At 44.7% G+C, this 18,286-nt stretch overlaps 2 long non-coding RNA genes and 1 pseudogene across 2 annotated transcripts; 1 reads left to right on the top strand and 2 right to left on the bottom strand.

The window, feature by feature from the left end:
* Positions 1-1,759: 1,759 nt before the first annotated feature.
* LOC119301837 lies at positions 1,760-4,384 on the bottom strand. The gene is made up of 4 exons (XR_005147198.1): positions 3,798-4,384; positions 2,923-3,012; positions 2,282-2,352; positions 1,760-2,135 (listed from the first exon to the last, which is right to left on the bottom strand). It is a non-coding gene; the product is annotated as an uncharacterized LOC119301837 (long non-coding RNA).
* A 7,396-nt stretch (positions 4,385-11,780) lies between these two features.
* On the bottom strand, positions 11,781-16,742 carry LOC119301835. The gene is made up of 8 exons (XR_005147197.1): positions 16,239-16,742; positions 15,169-15,280; positions 14,937-15,069; positions 14,669-14,838; positions 14,326-14,511; positions 13,575-14,194; positions 12,607-12,991; positions 11,781-12,040 (listed from the first exon to the last, which is right to left on the bottom strand). It is a non-coding gene; the product is annotated as an uncharacterized LOC119301835 (long non-coding RNA).
* A 319-nt stretch (positions 16,743-17,061) lies between these two features.
* LOC119297434 lies at positions 17,062-17,854 on the top strand (annotated as a pseudogene).
* Positions 17,855-18,286: the final 432 nt, after the last annotated feature.

Here is an 18,286-nt window from a genome sequence, read left to right as displayed (position 1 = left end):
ATATTCCTGGACCTACTATTTCCAAATCCTTTATAACTGTCTGAGTTTAATCAAGACATGGCAATGATGCTCGATCAGAAGCGCTGGAAGAAAATTCTTGACAAGAAGCAGCAACAAGCTTAAGGTTTGCTGCATTTTTTAAAACAATTTCCAAGTAACTGTAAGTTAAACCTCTGCCATCCACTCCATTGCCTGCAAATTACTCCCTCTGTAAACTAATATAAGACGTTTTAGTGGTGCCCTTGTCGCCATGTCTTAACTTGTTTAGGGCTCTTGTTCTTGCAGTTCCATAACCTTCACCGCTTGGGCCACAGTTGGAAGAGCTTTCTACCTGGCTGTTAGGCATGGCAGAGGAAGTTCTGCATCAGTTTGGTTTCGTGGATAGAGTTTTCTACCTATTGTTTTTCCTTCATAGTGTTGAAACCTCATTCTAGAAGTTGAACGTGTAAGGGGTTGTATTCATCTGCTGCCGTTGTGATCCACTACTATTAAACAGCACCTCAGATGACATTGATTTATGGAGAAAGTGGCGTATTTTGGTGATAGCCTGATAGGAAACCTACACTTTGCACGGTGCGTGTGATGCGTGACATGCTAGTCCCTGGAGAGCACTGCAGTTACATGCTCCATCGTTGTGCTGCGTCTCGTGTCACCGCTCCACGTGCCATGCATCGTGCGTACACGGCTCTACTGTCCTCGTCCAGGACGAACTAGCAGCTTCTCTCATGCGTGTCCCCTCATCCGCAGTCTCGTGGCCGCTTCTCGACACGTAGGCGGACTGTCACGGACACGCGCACGCCTTAAAAACAGCTGACGCCGCACCTCTCCTCTCCACCACTAGATAGGAAATGCGGCTTGCAGCACCCCGGCAGCAAGCTGCCGGATATATCTATATACAACTATCGAAGCATTTCAAGTATAAAAAAACATAAACACAAAAAATCCATATAGAGTGGTACTCCTTCATGAGAGACTTGTAAATAGATAATATAACTTCAGGGCAAAAACCTACTTCTCTACCTACTACCGTATTGCAGCCAAAGTTTGATCAAGCCAATAGAAATCTGCCATACAGCAAAAAGATTACAACGTTCCAGAGCAGCTTACTACAGTAATACAGGGGCCAATTCAGCAAAAGGATTACAACTTAATTCAGTCACTGACCATGTACTGATTGCCAATAAATGTATTACTGGCAATAATTTGATGCCAACCTACATGAGTTACCAATTTTCTACTGAATTAAGTTGGAATTATTTGATGCCAGTATGCACAGCAAAGCAGACATCTAAATCACTTCACAACATCTACAATTATCGCCAAAGATTAACAATGCCTACACCATTATAACTGAATTTTCAGTTTGGACAGTTTTTGTCAAACTAACAGTGTAAACTGAAATTTTGACAAATCTGTTGTAGCAAATGTGAAGTCCCAGATTTTCAGTTTAAACTGTTTTGTCAAACTGAAAATTCCATTGTTGTAGCAACTCTGAAAACAGTCCGAGATTTTTGACAGTGTAAATAGACTTCACAGTCCCAGATTTTTGACAACTCTAAATGGCCTCTCTAAATGGCCATCAAGCAATGAAATTTGGTCAATATGACAAGTGGCATTACTTCACAGTAGTCTGAAGAAGTTTGATTTAACATAGCGCGCGTGCACACACACACACACACACACTCAGGGAGGCATTAGTTCACAAGCTACATAGGTTCAGATTTGAAGCATCAAAATGTACTCATATGGCAAGGGTGACTTGATGCCATTATGAAGACCTCGCCGTCGGCACCACACAGCCTCCCTGAAGGCACCGTACAAAGAACTTAGCAAGCATAGACCCCTCTCCAGAAGGCAGATTGTAGTATACTGCCTGAATCTAAACATTATTATTTATCTACTGCTATTACATATACCCCCTAGATTAGATATGTATTTTTCTGCACAGAGCATTTCCTTTGATTTTAAAAATCACTGAGGCACATACGGACTAAATTTTTCCAAGTAAAAACAGAGAAGGGCCACCACAAATATCAATTGACCTGGGCAAGTGCTCACAGACCACCATTGGAGCCAGCGTCACTCGGCGAGCCTGGCGACCCGTGAACTTGGAGCTGTTTGTCGGCCATCATAACCTAAACAGGACAGATGGATCCAAGAGCCACCCCAGATGAGTTAAGAAAGGAAAGTGAGCTTTGGGTATAATCGTGTATAGACGCGAAGCAATCCGGTAAGGCAAACCAAAACTCGTGGAAGAAATCGAAACAGAGGATGTACCCACCTTGTGAGAGGAAGAATCAATCACACCAGATCCAGTCCCTTGCAAGCCGAAGACGAGGACGACGCGGCAACCTGAGACCAAAGGCCAACCTTAACCCTAATCAAAATGTATTTCACAAAACCAAGCAGAAAATCAAGAGCCCAACTGATGGACAACCATTTCTCATTTTTGAGACTTCACAACAGTTGGCCGCATCGTTAATTCATAAAACGGAAGAAATCTCCTTAACATTTTAGTTCATGACATAATAGAACTACCAGCAAGTTACTGACACTTGACTAATAACTGCACCTTAGAGATATATGATTCCACCATTATATTACAAATAAAATTGAACTCCCTACATGTTATCTGGTGAGCTAAGCCTAGAACATGGAATTGCAACTTTTGCGCACACAAATTGAGAAGAACATAAGATGATGTCTGGGTGATGGACATAAAACAAGTTTAAAAGCTAACAATGCTAAGGTACCAGATACATGAACTATGCTCTAACAAACGTTCTGAAAACACCTAGTAAGTGTGAACAGTAAGCAAAGAACACTCCTATCAAAATAGTGTACCAAAATTTGCAATAAATCAAATGTGTTCAAGCAACCAGAGGGCGATCTTAATTGTATAAACATGGTGTCAAGACTCACCAGGGGGAACATGTGGCGTCAATCGAGGTGAAGAAAGAAACATCACCAGTTCAGTTAGCATGAGCCGTAAGCGTAGAGCACTCATCTTGGCTGTTAGAGACGACAAAATAGAGAGGTTAACTATAAGTAGAGGAAACAATTATGTAGCATAAGAACCTGCTTTCTTTGAGATTCCAAATCTGTTTTTTGTGGCAATACAATTCTAAGGCCGTAAATAAAAAATATTATACTATTGTCTGTTCAGTTTAAGATCTATGTTGAATAGGTTGAAGTTCTGTCCGTACTACAAATCTCCACTTTTTGGGAAGCAGCAAACTTGGAATCAACAATGAAGATTCAAACAGGAAGACAACTGCATATTTGACTTTCATAAAAGCACTTCCGTATTTTGACCATTTATATATATCAAGTATATACACCATCGACTCAATTTCAGTCTTCTTTAATCTCTAACCGAAGCAAATAACAGAAGCTTAAGCTTAAGCATCTACACACACAGAAAATATATAAAAGTTTTGTTCCTGTCATTTATAGTTGAAATAGAGTTCTGCTCTAGAGAGTTTTGTATGGTGGCTCCAGTAATAAAAGAATATGAAGAAGACAACAATATATTCTCTGAAGTTCTATAAATACAGTTCTGCTCCATTTATAAATACATAGGGTTAGGTTTTATCTACTGGAAACCCCAATAAACCTCACAAATAGTTAGACAAGATTAAATGTTCAAAAATTCAGTTAACTGGAGATTCCAGTTTTCAGATTTCAGCATTTCTAGTTCTCAGATATCAAATAGTGTTAATGAACGACCTGCAATTCCACGATGATGGGTGGAGCACACAGAGAGAGAGAGAGAGAGAGAGAGAGAGAGAGAACACCTGCGGCAGAACTGTAGCAGAACTGCAGCCGAGCCCCTCCTGCCAATGGAGGAGGAAGAACGACCGGGGAACACCTACAGCGGTCGCAGAAGGAGTGACAGGGGAGCGCCGCATCGAGCACCTACGGCTGGCGCCCCTCGGCCGCGCAAGGCGCAACTGGTGGCAACGGCGTGCATTGCCCAACACTGCCCAGTAATACAATATTGGAGCACTGCCCGGCGGCTTCATTATGAGAAACAAAAGGAATATGATAATCCAGAAAAGCAAAATTTGTACTCAGAAGTAGCTGCCAGTTACTACCATCTCCTGATTTTGTTCTGCACACCCTAGAAAATAAAATGAATCTGCACTACTAAGACCTACGGCTAGACTAACTACCTTATCTAACAGTTCCATTACAGAATACAGCAGCAGCAGCAAGAAGAAAGCATCAAGGTTCAGGTCACGCCACTACCAAATGTGATCCTATGGAACAAAGAGTAAATTATCTGCACAACGAAGCCTGTAAATACAAATAAACGAGCATTGTAGGCTTTTATTTATCACATTTTCAGGCTGGTGGGGCAACATAATTCTAGCTCATATCAAAAGCTAACATTGTATCCATATCAAGATGGCATATGATAGAACGGAACATTGTGTAATCTGTATCTTCAAGCCACTCAAACTCAAAGCATCTAATAACCAAGAAGCGGCAGAATGAGATACAAAAAGATCATGTAGTATACAGAAAAGGGAGTGCAGCAACAACGGAAAGAAACGCTAAAAGGGAACATAGAGCAGAAAACCAACCCAAAATGCAAGCAATTTTTTTAAAAAAGGAACATAGAGCAGCATGAGCATGAGGCATAGAAAAATGGGGTCACCTTAAGATCAAGAATCAATGGCCCTCTCAGAGTTCAAATCATAAGGTGTAGAATCAGGGGAGAGAGGGGTGGCGGCTGGGATGGAAAGATGGCCTGGTATTGTATTCTATTGGAGTTAGGGTTTTCTGTACAAGGGGGCAGCACATATATAGGCTGCAGGGTTACATGGGCCACATGGGCCACATGGGTCACATGGGCCATAAGCGCGCGCGCACACACACACACTGAAATACAGATAAGACACAGCCCAACACTCCCCCTCAAGAGGGATGATAGATATCTATCATGCCCATCTTGTCACAAGCAAGATTGTTCTCCCTGGTTCCCAAACCTTTTGTCAAACAATCGGCGACTTGTTGTCCAGAGCTCACATGAGTTATCTTGATGATTCCTGCATCCAGTTTCTCTTTGATAAAGAATCTGTCTATCTCCACATGTTTTGTTCTGTCATGTTGCACTGGATTATTAGCAATGCTGATTGCAGATTTGTTGTCACACCACACATTCAGAGGATCTTGTCTGAGCACTTTCAGCTCAAGCAGAAGGCCTCTTACCCATAACATCTCACTCAGCCCTTGAGACATTGCCCTATACTCAGCTTCTGCAGTTGATTTTGACACCACCGGTTGTTTTTTGCTTCTCCATGATACCAAATTTCCACCAACAAACACACAATAGCCAGAGGTTGATCGTCTATCATCAAGACAGCTAGCCCAATCAGCATCGCTATAACCGTCAACATTCAAATGGCCATTACTCTTGAACCAGAGTCCCATACCAGGGCTGCCCTTTAGATACCTCATGATTCTATAGACTGCATCAAGGTTTCCACTTCTGGGGTCATGCATATATCTACTTACTACACTTACTGCATATGTAATATCTGGTCTAGTGTGACACAAGTACAGAAGTTTGCCAACCAATTGTTGATATTTTGCTTTGTTAACTTGTTCACCCATCTGTGCTGTCAATTTGTGATTTTGTTCAATGGGAGTTGGGGCTGCTCTACATCCAAGCATTCCCATATCACTTAGGAGCTCTAAGGTATACTTCCGCTGAGACAGGGCTATTCCCCTCTTTGATCTTGCAACTTCGATACCCAGGAAATATTTTAGCTGACCAAGATCCTTAACTTCAAATGCTTTGCCTAGGCATTTCTTTAGTCTTCCAATCTCCTCTTCATTGTCTCCCGTTATTATGATGTCATCCACATATACTGCAAGAATAGTAATCTGTTGCTTGGAATGTTTATAGAAAACAATGTGATCTCCATTGCATTGTTTATACTCCATACTGCAAACTGCTTGCCTGAACCGGTCAAACCAAGCCCTTGGCGATTGCTTCAAACCATAGAGAGATTTTCTCAATCTACAAACCTTCCCAACAGTCCCAGGTGTAGAAAGTCCAGGAGGAATTTCCATGTAGACTTCCTCTTGTAGATCTCCATGTAAAAAGGCATTTTTTACATCAAGTTGGTGTAGTGGCCATCCAAAGTTAGCTGCACATGAGATTAGAATCCTCACTGTATTCATCTTTGCAACTGGGGCGAATGTTTCGTCATAATCAATACCATACGTTTGGCTGTACCCTCTGGCTACCAGTCTTGCCTTGTAACGCTCAACCTTACCCTTAGGATTCTGCTTCACTGTGAAGATCCACTTACAACTGACTGCCTTCTTCCCATATGGAAGATTTGCTAGCTCCCATGTTTTGTTCTTTCTCAGGGCCTCCAACTCTTCCCTCATGGCTTCACACCACTTTGGATCTTGTCTTGCTTCTTTCCAGTCTTTAGGAACAATCACGGCTTGAAGTGATGCGACAAATGCTCTAAATGAAGGTGATAGGGCTTCATAGGTGACATAATTACTGATGTCATGCTCAAGATTGCCCTTGCTCAAAGTTTTCCTTGCTACTTCCTTCTTGAGAGCAATTGGCAGGTTAGGTGATGCTTCTATAGTACTTGAATTTTCATATGACTCCACTTCAGATGAGCTTCCTGTCGCTTGAGTTTCTTCTGACTGCTCCCCCTGTTCCATAGTTTCTTTTGACTGCTCCTCATGCACTTGTTCCTCCACACCTCTCTTCCTTCTTGTATACACCTGAGGATTCCTTTCCTCATTTGGTCTCTGCCACCTCTGCTGTTCAGCCCCATCAACTACAACTGGAATGAAGGATCCCACTATTTTCGGGGTTGGTATTGGCTACTCCTTGTCGCCATTGGTGCTGCACTCACCACTCAAGTTGCACTCCCCCTCTTGACCACCCTGCATAGATTGTGAGTGGTCAAGTTCTTCGAATAAAGTGCTGAGATCTGTCTTCTCACCATAGAAAGGCTCAGATTCTCGAAAGGTGACATCCATACTTACAAATGTGCGCCTTTCAGCAGGACTCCAACACTTATAGCCTCGCTGCCCTGCAGGATATCCAACAAATATGCATTTTACAGCTCGTGGATCCAGCTTTCCCACTGCTGGTCTGTGATCTCTAACGAAGCAGGTGCACCCAAATAACTTCGGAGGAACTGAGAATTTGTTCTCCCCAAATAGCATCTCACATGGGGACTTCATATCAAGCATTTTTGAAGGCATCCGGTTGATCAGGAACGTTGCAGTCATGACAGCTTCACTCCACAAGAATTTTGGCACATTCATGGTGAACATAAGTGATCGAGCCACTTCTAAAATGTGTCGGTTTTTCCTTTCTGCAACACCATTCTGAGCAGGGGTATCTGGACATGATGTTTGGTGCATTATGCCTTGTGCTGACAGGAAACCTCCAAATTGCTTGTTTACATATTCAGTTCCATTGTCAGATCTGATCACCTGCACCTGCACATTGAATTGGTTTCGCACATAGGCATAAAACTCCTGAAAACATTGGAATACCTCATCTTTATGTCGCATGAGGTACACCCAAGTCATGCGAGTGTGGCAGTCTATAAATGTCACAAAATATTTCATTCCACTAACAGAAACAACAGGACATGTCCACACATCAGAGTGAATCAGCATAAACGGGGATATACTCCTTAGCCCCTTACTCAAATATGAGATTCTTGTGTGCTTTGCATATTCACATGCATCACACACAAGCTTACTCTTGTCTACTCCACGCATTACATCAGGAAACATCTTACTCATCTTATCAAAAGCCATATGCCCCATGCGACAGTGATGGATCATCGCCATTGTCTCACTTACTCCAACTAGTACAGCCAAAATAGGACTAGCACCAGACCTAGACACATCACAATCCATATACCACAATCCACTACGCCTGGTTCCTGTCCCAAGTTTCCTTCCAGTCATCCTCTCCTGAATCAAACATATTTTCTTATCAAGAGTTATTCGGCAATCTATCTGATCAATCAAAGCACTTAGAGAAAGCAAGTTCACAGGAAAAGCTGGAACATGTAATACATCAGATAATTTAATAGTGGGTGTACATTGAACTGATCCAACTCCTTTAATCGGTTGTGAGGTGCCATCAGCAGTTTGTATTGTTTCACAATGTGTAATTGGGTACTGAGTATATGATTCAAACTCAGTTGAGGTACCCGCAACATGCTTGGATGCTCCAGAATCTAATATCCAATCTGGAAGGAAATCATGTGTGGATATAGATGCATTTGCAAAGTTACCTTCCCCTATGTAGACAAAGTGGGCAAAGTTCCCGAAGGTGTTGTCCTCCTGGCTTCTACTCTTCGACTCCCCTTGAGAGGTTGTTGACGTCCCTTCTTCTTGCGTTGCCAAGTTAGCCAAGTTTGCTTTGAAGCCACTGGAATAATTCGAACCCCTCGAGTTACCTCTGCCTCTAACTCCCCAGTATCCACCTCGGCTGTAACCTCTTCCCCTACCACGTATTTCTCTGTGTTGTGCTGTGCAATTGATGCTTATGTGACCTTTCTCTCCACAGTTGAAGCACTCTCTTGTCTCCTTCCATTCAGACACAGTAAATGATGAGCGAGATGCATTCGCTTCTCCAGTCGTGGTCAACTTCAACCTGACCTCCTCCTGTGCCATTGCTGCAACTGCCTCCTCAAGCGAGGGGAGCTTTGGCTGATGAAACAACCCAGCACGCCTTCCTTCAAATTCTGAGCTAAGTCCCTTCAAGAATTTCATCACTCTCCTATGCTCTACCCACTTCTTAGTAGCAACTATACATTCTGAATGTGGTAACTCCAGTGGATCATAGTGGTCTAAGTCAGCCCATAAATGCTGCAATTCTGCTACATACTCCATCACCGACTTATCCCCTTGTTTTAGCTCATTTACTCTATCCTCAATCTGCGCCATAAGCATTATGTTCCCTTTCCCGGAGTACAATGTTTCCAGGGTTTTCCATACCTCTGCTGCATGGGGAAGAGTCTCCACGGCTGCTGCAATGGATGGGGTCAAGGAGTTCAGCAGCCATGCCACCACCAGAGAGTCAATGACACTCCACTTCTTCCACTCTTCACTTGCCCTGTTCGCCGGTTCATCTACTTCCCCTCTGACATAGCCTTCCAGCCCCTTTGTCCTCAATATTAGCAATGCCCTTCTGGACCAGCTTAGGTAGTTTGTGACCCCTTCCATCTTGATTTCATTTGGCATCAGTTCTATTTTCTGTATCACCTCAGGCTGAGGAACAAGCGCACCTGGGGAAGCCACACCCTCTGCCTTGACAGTGATGAGCTCAGCTAGCTTCTCCAACGCCTTTACCAACCCCTGGTTGTTCCCCATCTTTCCAATCTTGAATCACACCACTAGCAACCTCCAGCAACCACTGCTCCCCACTTTCACCTCTCTACTACCTCCTCCCCTCAGATCTGGGATTCCACCTCTCCTTCTTCCACACAAGCCTTCTCCTCTCAGACAATCGCCAGCAAGCACAACCAGCCAACCACCATCACCACTGCTGGGATTGGGAACCCAAGCTCTGACACCATGTAGAATCAGGGGAGAGAGGGGTGGCGGCTGGGATAGAAAGATGGCCTGGTATTGTATTCTATTGGAGTTAGGGTTTCCTGTACAAGGGGGCAGCACATATATAGGCTGCAGGGTTACATGGGCCACATGGGCCACATGGGCCACATGGGCCATAAGCGCGCACACACACACACACACTGAAATACAGATAAGACACAGCCCAACATAAGGAAAGAAGGACTATTATTGATTAGAGTTTTTTTTTAATTAGGCAAAGCACTACAACACTGGATCCTGAGCTACAGTTGAGGCATACAAAGCTATAAGTGTCTGTTCTTTTCATATATAAACAACCTTTAGTATCTCAACCAGAACCAAAGCAAAACAAAAAACATGGTTAAATAACCAGCAAAGGAAGAATGAACCTTTTGGAATTTTAAAATAGCAAGACATGAAAAGTTCTTTTTTTCCTTCAATATTACACACACTAGGGGAGGTAGCTGCAGTTTTTATTGCATAGTGGGCTCAGATTTGCCTTTTCTCGATCATATAACCTACCCCCATCATCTCTTATCACCAGATCGATCTGTTTATACAGTAGAGCTGCCCTGGTTATCACTCAACAAGAATGACCATCCAAGGACAACAACCAGTATCACAGGATCAAAAAGGATTCTAGAGACAAGAGGGAGGATCCAACTTGATACCCAGTGGTGCCTCGATTGCTCAAAGGCACACTAATTCCAGCCAAGGTAATCATCATCGCCCTAGCACGAACACCACTTGAGCATAAATAAGCAACACCTTTAAATACAAATAAAAAATGGTTCAGGGTTCATTGCATAGCCGCCATCGCCATGGGAACCACCTGCGTGGGAGGGAGGAAGGCAGCTGCAAGAGTGAGTGAGAGAGGAGGCGGCAGCTAGGTTTTCGTCGCAGGAAGCCGCGGTCATTTTATACCCCCCCCCCCCCAAGCAAAATGACCCAGATGCCCTGGTGGGGGCACGGTATTTACATTCTGTTGCCATTGGAATTTTATCCGACGGCCGAAGTTGATCGGTAAATATCCAACGACCCACAACGATTTGGATCGAGATCCGACGGCCTGTATCGCGAGGAGATTTCGATCCGACGGTCCAGAATCCAAACGCACGGGAGAGCTCCATTTCGGTTCAGACTCTAACAAGGGGAAACGCACGGGAGAGCTCCATTTCGGTTCAGACTCTAACAAGGGGATGCATAGCGGGCTCAGATTCACCTTTCCTCGATCATATAACCTACCCCCGTCATCTCTCATCACCAGATCAATCTGTTCATACAGTGGAGCTGCCCTGGTTATCACTCAACAAGAATGACCATCCAAGGACAACAACAAGTATCACAGGATCAAAAAGGATTCTAGAGACAAGAGGGAGGATCCAACCTGATACGCACAGGTGCCACGATTGCTCAAAGCACACTTATTTCAGCCACGATTAATCATCATCGCCCTAGCACGAACGCCACTGATCAATATAGCAAATCCAGGAGCATAGCTATAGGACCAGGGAATCGACATGTAAACCAGAGCATCACATTAGCTCCTATGATAGCAACTAAACATGAACAGCAGCCTGCAAACCCTAAAATGGCATGGATCCACAAGTATAGAGCTCAAGTAGGAACCGATGCATGAGTAGGGCATAGAGCATCAACCAGACAAGCACCACATCAATATAGCCATGGCCATGTCCCATACAGTAGCCGAAGCAGAGGAGCGGGAGGAAGATGGACCTCACCGAGGGAGGCTGTAGCCGAGGCAGTACTCAGTGCGCGCCGGGGTTGCGCCTGAACGCCGTCCAACCGGCGAGGAACCGCGTCGGAGTTGCGCCTTGCACCGTCCCGCCGATGAGCACGAACACATCAAACAACCTGTGTAAGGAAGGCATCGTTGTTTATCAGAAACAATTAGTTAGGAATTACTATTTAACAGAAATGCATTTTTTTAGCACAAAGATATGCACAGGAAAAATACAGAGCTCAAGTAATAAATAAAATTTCATGCAAAAGATATGAAGGTCCAATGTCCGATAACAACTCAACCTTATTTTTTTTCAGAATCCTTTGATACACACTATAAGTTGCCGACCAAAATCTTTGAGCATGCACATCTGGCATAAAAATTTGATATGAGAACTGATAGCATTTTTTGTCGGTTTAAAACCTTGGATCTACAATCAGAAGTATCATATTACTATTACTCTTACATACATGTTGGCATACACAATATATCTCTACTCTGCCATAGTGTATAGAAAAATAACAGGACTATTAGCTCTACATGAGAAGTGAACTCATGGGTACAGGGGATCAATCTAAACTTGAATGTCTTGCACCAAGGCATCCAGCTACCAAGGCAAGATCTCAAACACAGAACATCTATCTTAGAACACCAGTGTTTCCCTTCATAGTCCACCCTTCCTACAATATTCTGGTAACAACAGAAATCTCCCGTTAGTTTATAGAGCATGCAATTTGCGCTCAAACTGAAATAAGAACAACATTTTTTCAGTTTTGTCAGTAACATTTGGTTAATTGGGCACCAACAAAATCTCCTATATGATTTGGCGATTAAAGAATAGTAACAAATGATATAAAATAACCAGTGACATCAACTCTAACTACACAATATCCAGGGAAACAACATGAATCTCCAATTGGTTCACAAAGTATGCAACTTTTCTCTCAACTGAAATGAGAACAACATTTTGTCAGTGATATTTAGTTAATGGAGCACCAACAAATCTCCTATTTCATTTAGAAGAATAAGAATAAATAAAGGATATAAAATAACCAGTGGCACATTTAACTCTAACTACAACTTGGCAAAGAAATTACATTAGTTGATTAATGATTATCTGTAGCTAAATCCTATATTCAATACACAAGACGAAGGAATTCATATATTAGAAATCATATGCACACCACTCAATCAATTAAACAGCAAGAATCACAAATAAAAAGAAATTACATTGGCAGTTCATATCAGTCTCCTACCTTGAAAGTGATACCTTGAAATCATATGCACACCAGTCAATCAATTTAACAGTAGGAAATGCGGCTTGCCGCACCCGGCAGCGCCGCTGCCGGGTACAATTATATCCAATTGGGTAATACAGTCATAGGAGCATTTTTTTTACAGAACAGTCATAGGAGCATTTTTTTTACAGAACAGTCATAGGAGCATTGTAAATATGAAAAAAAGCAATGATATTAGTTCAGTACAGTGTCATACTGCAAATTATTATCTATTCATAAGATATGAAATTTAAGATGGGTTTTAGACTGCATAACATATTGTATAGAATATATTGACAAATATGATGAACCGTTCTGACATAAGCATCCTTAGAAAGAGAATTCTGGTTTATAACATTGGTACCTATGTTTTTAAGGCGGTAAGGCGAGGCAAGGCGCTGGGGGGGCGCCTCACTGCCTAAGCGCTAAGGCACAAGGCAAGGCGACGCCTTAGAGAGTTCTAAGTAGTAGAATTGAGCAGAATTTGGTAGGCAACTGCAGGAGAGGTAGGTGATGGTTGCTTGCTGCTGCCTGCTGTCCTGGAGAGGAGGGGGAGGAGGATCTGCTGGAGAGGAGGGGGAGGCGGATCTGCTGGAGAGGAGGGGGAGAAGCAGCCGGAGAGGAGGGGGAGAAGTTGCTGGAGAAGCTCAGATCCAGCCGCCAGAGGTGGGGTTGGGGGAAAACTGAAACTGGTTAGGGCTCTCTCTCCCCCTGCTAGTAACTGTTGGCGCCTAGACTCTGTTTCCCGCCCAGAGCTCTGTTTCCCGCCTGAACTCCCTGCCCTGTCTAAGGCGTCTTCATTTGCCTAGGCGGACGCCTTGGACGCCCTATGGACTAAGGCGGACGCCTTAGGCATGCACGTAAGGCAAGGCCGACGCCTTGTAGCCTGGGGGCGCCCTGACGCCTAGGCGTCGCCTAAGCGACGCCTTAAAAACAATGATTGGTACTCACATGAAAATTTATCTAAAAATGAGCAGATAAGTCAAAGAAGAAGAACAGTACAAAGGATACATTGAGCTTATAGAAGCATAGCAAGGCAGGCTATGTAGACATAACTCGACATCATCGATATAATAGTTCATAGTTCCTAGATTCAGATATGGACTGGATAGTTCTCCTTATAGACATCTCATCTGGGTAGCCAAGGATGACCAAGTTCAGTACAGGCCATTTTGTCAAAGCAAAGCAAGCAGGGTACATTTAGTCAATAGAGCAGATCGACGATGGATCTCATTAAGTAGGTAACAATAGTTTAGCTATTACAAGCAAGACAGAGCTCCTCACATGCCCCTCTTGTTATTTATCAATGATGCTTAATTAGTACTGGATCATCTCTGTCTGACCTAAGCCGCGACCAAGCCATATCATTGCAACCCGTAGGAAAAGGAAGCTACAACTGTGTGAACCAAATATAAATGGGGACAATCCTGCTCTCCATCATGCTAAATGGGGACTTCTCTAGCACTCACGCTTACTATTAGTCACGCTTGTGTATTCAGATGCCACTCAAGATATAACCACCAAACGAATTCATTTGCATGTGTGGGTGGGTACATGATGGAAGGACCTGCATCCAGAGAAAAGAAAGGGGCTTGAAAAAAAGAAATCATAACTTTTTACATGCAAGAGTAGTAAGCACTAATCGCATATTCTTTGTTGTATTTCAAGCCTAATAGGAACAGGTGATAGACGATCGACCTTGTGTATCAAACAAACATGTGATAGAAATCACAACTTGTAGTGCTGAAGATCCTGCACTGCCTGCGACATGCACGGTCGCCATGGCCGCGAGCTAGGGTTCCGGGCGCGAGGAGGGAGGGATGGACGGACGACAGCTCGATTGCCATGGTGTTTCATGATAAGAAGGTCCATCGGCTGAGTTACCTGCAAGCACAAGCACATAATTTGCTGCATCACACACCAAGCTATTTTGTATAGCTGAAGACGGGTTTATACAAAATCATGAAACTGGACCAATAAAAAATTATATTTGGGGGTATAGGATTTTTAGAAATCACATGTGTTGAAATGTGCAGCTCACTTTGATCTGAAGCTATTCCGGTGTACCATGTTCTTTAAGAATCTCAGTAGGGACATAATCTCAACTGTATTGTGTTTAGCAGCAAGAGGGACACTCAATATATCCATTCTGGGTGTTCCAAAAACTGAAAATGTATGAAATCAGATAGAAACGATCTGTAGAAATGTCCCCTGAAAAATAAAAGTGAAATGTCATCACAAAGTACTCTAGTAGTAAGAAAAAGGCAAACGTCCTCTATAGTAATGAGGTTGTAAAGAAAGTTTGGTACCTTAGCTCAGTAGGGACATAATCTCAACTGTATTGTGTTTAGCAGCAAGAGGGACACTCAATATATCCATTCTGGGTGTTCCAAAAACTGAAAATGTATGAAATCAGATAGAAACGATCTGTAGAAATGTCCCCTGAAAAATAAAAGTGAAATGTCATCACAAAGTACTCTAGTAGTAAGAAAAAGGCAAACGTCCTCTAGTAGTAATGAGGTTGTAAAGAAAGTTTGGTACCTTAGCTGGTTGTGGTTCAGGCCCAATCGGGAGCTACGTCGAGGGAATTGCTAATGCTTCCATCTGCCTGAACCTTTAGCACAAAGCTATGGATTTGCCATTGGAGATGAACCTAGCAGAGTAGATTGTAAGAAATGGAACAAATCAAGAGGAGTGAGGGAAACAAATCTGGCATAACAAGAGGAGTGAAGGAAACAAATCTGGCATAATTTATTCTATAAGATGTCCGTAAATTCAGACAAAAGATACCAACTTTGTTCCCTGAGGTGGACTGAAATAAACCATATGACCAAGACACCTGGTTCATCCTGAATTATGGAGTGAAGAAAAAAGTTGCCCTATACAACCATCAGAGTTCATGAGAGTACAAAAGAATAAAAAACTCAAATTGTTGCAGCGTGTAGCTTGCATAGCAGATAGAGAATACAACAAATACAAATTCCAAATTAGAGGAATTGTTCAGTTTTGTTTTGCGGGAGCGCATATAGGTGCAGCTAATACATTTCTTAATGTCCCATATATGAAGAAATACTATAAGAAGTTCATAGGACTAAACCAAAACACCAAACACCATAGTTGATCAAAGCATAAAGTTGACCATTCTTGCTCCTGTTTCCAACATGCAGTTGGCTACCACATGGCTCTAAGCCCAATCTAGCCTACAGGATAAAGATTATGTCCTTCGGAAGCAGATTAGACTGAAAATGCTTTGCTTGTGCTATTGGATAAATGAATCTAACTGAACACCATGCAAAATCTAGGAGTATTACTGAACCTAACTGAAACACATGCCAAAATCATTCTCTTGATGCCCATTTACTCCTAGGAGTACTACTGAACCTAACTGGATTTAGGAGCATTTACAAAACCTAGGAGTACTACTGAACCTAAGTGCATGTTTGGTGTACTAAACATAGGAATTGAGTGTTTGTACTGCATGGATGCAAATCAAAGGAGCTGGAGCTGCGTGCTTGTACTCCATAGACGTTTTATGAACTCTATAGTCCATGGAAAATGAACATAGCCGCAAACTAATAAAAACAAAGCAGCAGAGGAGAGGACGAGCTCACCTACGAGGTTGTAGCCAAGGCAGTAGCACAGCTCGTCGCCGCAACTGAGCTCCGTGCGCTGCCTCCATGCCCCGGCCTCTTCCGCGCGCTGGCCTCTTGCGTCCGACCTCCTCCGAGCGCTGCCTCCTAACAGCCACCGGATCCGACGCGCCCGGACTCGCAGCCAACGGATTCGGCGACCGCGATGTGGCGCCCATCCTCCCCGACGCGGTTGACCACGGCTCCGGCGACCGCGACGAGAACCCGTGGAAGCACGCGCACACGCCGGCGACGCCCTCCCTCTCTGGTCGCTTCCTCCACAACGCGTCGGGTAGGTGGCGGTGATGGCGTGGCGGCGGTGATGGCGTGGCGGCGGCGGACGGGCAGGGAGGATGGCTGGCGGGGAGTGACGGCTAGGGTTCAATCGCGGTTCGAGGAGGTGGGTGGCGGCGGCGGCGATGCGGGTGGGAGGATAGGAGGCGCGCGGGAGGGAGGGAGGGAGGCGGCTGCGGGAGGGAGGGAGAGAGGAGGCGGCGGCTAGGTCTCCACCACAGGAGCGCCCCCCTTTTATACCCCACGACGCGAAATGACCGGAATGCCCTGGTGGAGGTAAGATATTTACAATTAGTTGCCATTGAAATTTTATCCGACGGCCCAGGACGATCGGGTAAATATCAGACGACCCACAGCGATTTGGATCGAGATCCGACGGCTTGTATCGCGAGGAGATTTCGATCCGACGGTCCAGAATCCAAACGCACGGGAGAGCTCCATTTCGCTTCAGACTCTAATAAGGGGATACTCGATTGCATTCGCAACACACACAACTCGCACAACATCGAAGATGGCGGCCTCGTGCCACGACGTGGACGTGCCGGGGAAGCCGACGGAGACGGGGACGGCGCTGCTGGAGACGGCGACGCGGGCCATCCAGGGGTTCGCCCCCATCAACCAGATCCACCAGCACCTTTGCGCCTTCCACTTCTACGGGGACGACATGACGCGGCAGGTGGAGGCGCACCACTTCTGCGCGCACCTCAACGAGGACGTGCGGCAGTGCCTCATCTTCGACGGGTTGGAGGCCGGCGTGCGCCTCATCGGCCTTGAGTACATCGTCATCGAGGAGTTGTTCCTCACGCTGCCCGACGAGGAGAAGCCGCGGTGGCACACCCACGAGTTCGAGGTCAAGGGCGGCGTGCTCTTCATGCCCGGCGTCCCCGGCGTCGTCGAGCGCCGGGACCTCGAGGTCGTCACCAGGACCTACGGCAAGACCGTCCACTTCTGGCAGGTCGACCGAGGCGACGCCCTCCTGCTCGGCTTCCCGTAGATCATGATGGCGCTCACCTGCGAGGACCAGCTCCGGCAGGATCTCGCCGACTGTAAGTGCGCCCCGCCGAGTTCACCATGGTTTTCTTTTTGGGTTTCTTGGTTCGTTCACCGAGATTGTTAAGTGGGTGCAGGTGTGGAGAAGAAGTTCAGCGTGTCGTTCCAGAAGGAGAGGGAGAACCGGGCGTACATGAGCGGGCCCGGCGCACGGCATCCACCCGTTGGCCAATGCGGCTGGGAAGGGCTTGAAGACGGAGATCCGCGAGGTCGATCTTCCGGCTGCGAATACCGGAGCCAGGATTTTCACCTGATCTGCTTTTGTCGTGCGTACGTGTCCGCGAGATGGGTGTATGGATAGCTGGGTGATAGGGTAGTTAATAAAATGTCTCCCACCCTTTTGTTTTTCCTCTTGGAAATGGAGTGAGTGCTCGACGAATGACTTCCCAAAAACAGTATAGGCAGTGGCGGTGTGAGGAACCGAGGATGTAGAGTTAGAAGGAATCAAATGAATCAACAAACTCTTTATAAGAGCCAAACCATATTCTACTCTTAAGATTTTCCCTACACTTTCAGAGATTACTTAAAAGATAAACAAGCACTCGGCGAGAACAACATCTGCTTTCATATTTTTAAGGAGCTGAAACTAATACTCGTTCCAAAATAGATGACCCAATTTTGTATTGACTTTAGTAATAGATGATCCAACTTTGTACTAAAGTTTAGTACTTTTGAAAACAACAAAT

The sequence above is a fragment of the Triticum dicoccoides genome, chromosome 5A (genome assembly GCF_002162155.2).
Source record: "Triticum dicoccoides isolate Atlit2015 ecotype Zavitan chromosome 5A, WEW_v2.0, whole genome shotgun sequence".
Taxonomy (NCBI): domain Eukaryota; kingdom Viridiplantae; phylum Streptophyta; class Magnoliopsida; order Poales; family Poaceae; genus Triticum; species Triticum dicoccoides.
The sequence above is the reverse complement of the archived record's forward strand: the minus strand, read 5'-3'. Positions and strand labels throughout refer to the sequence as shown.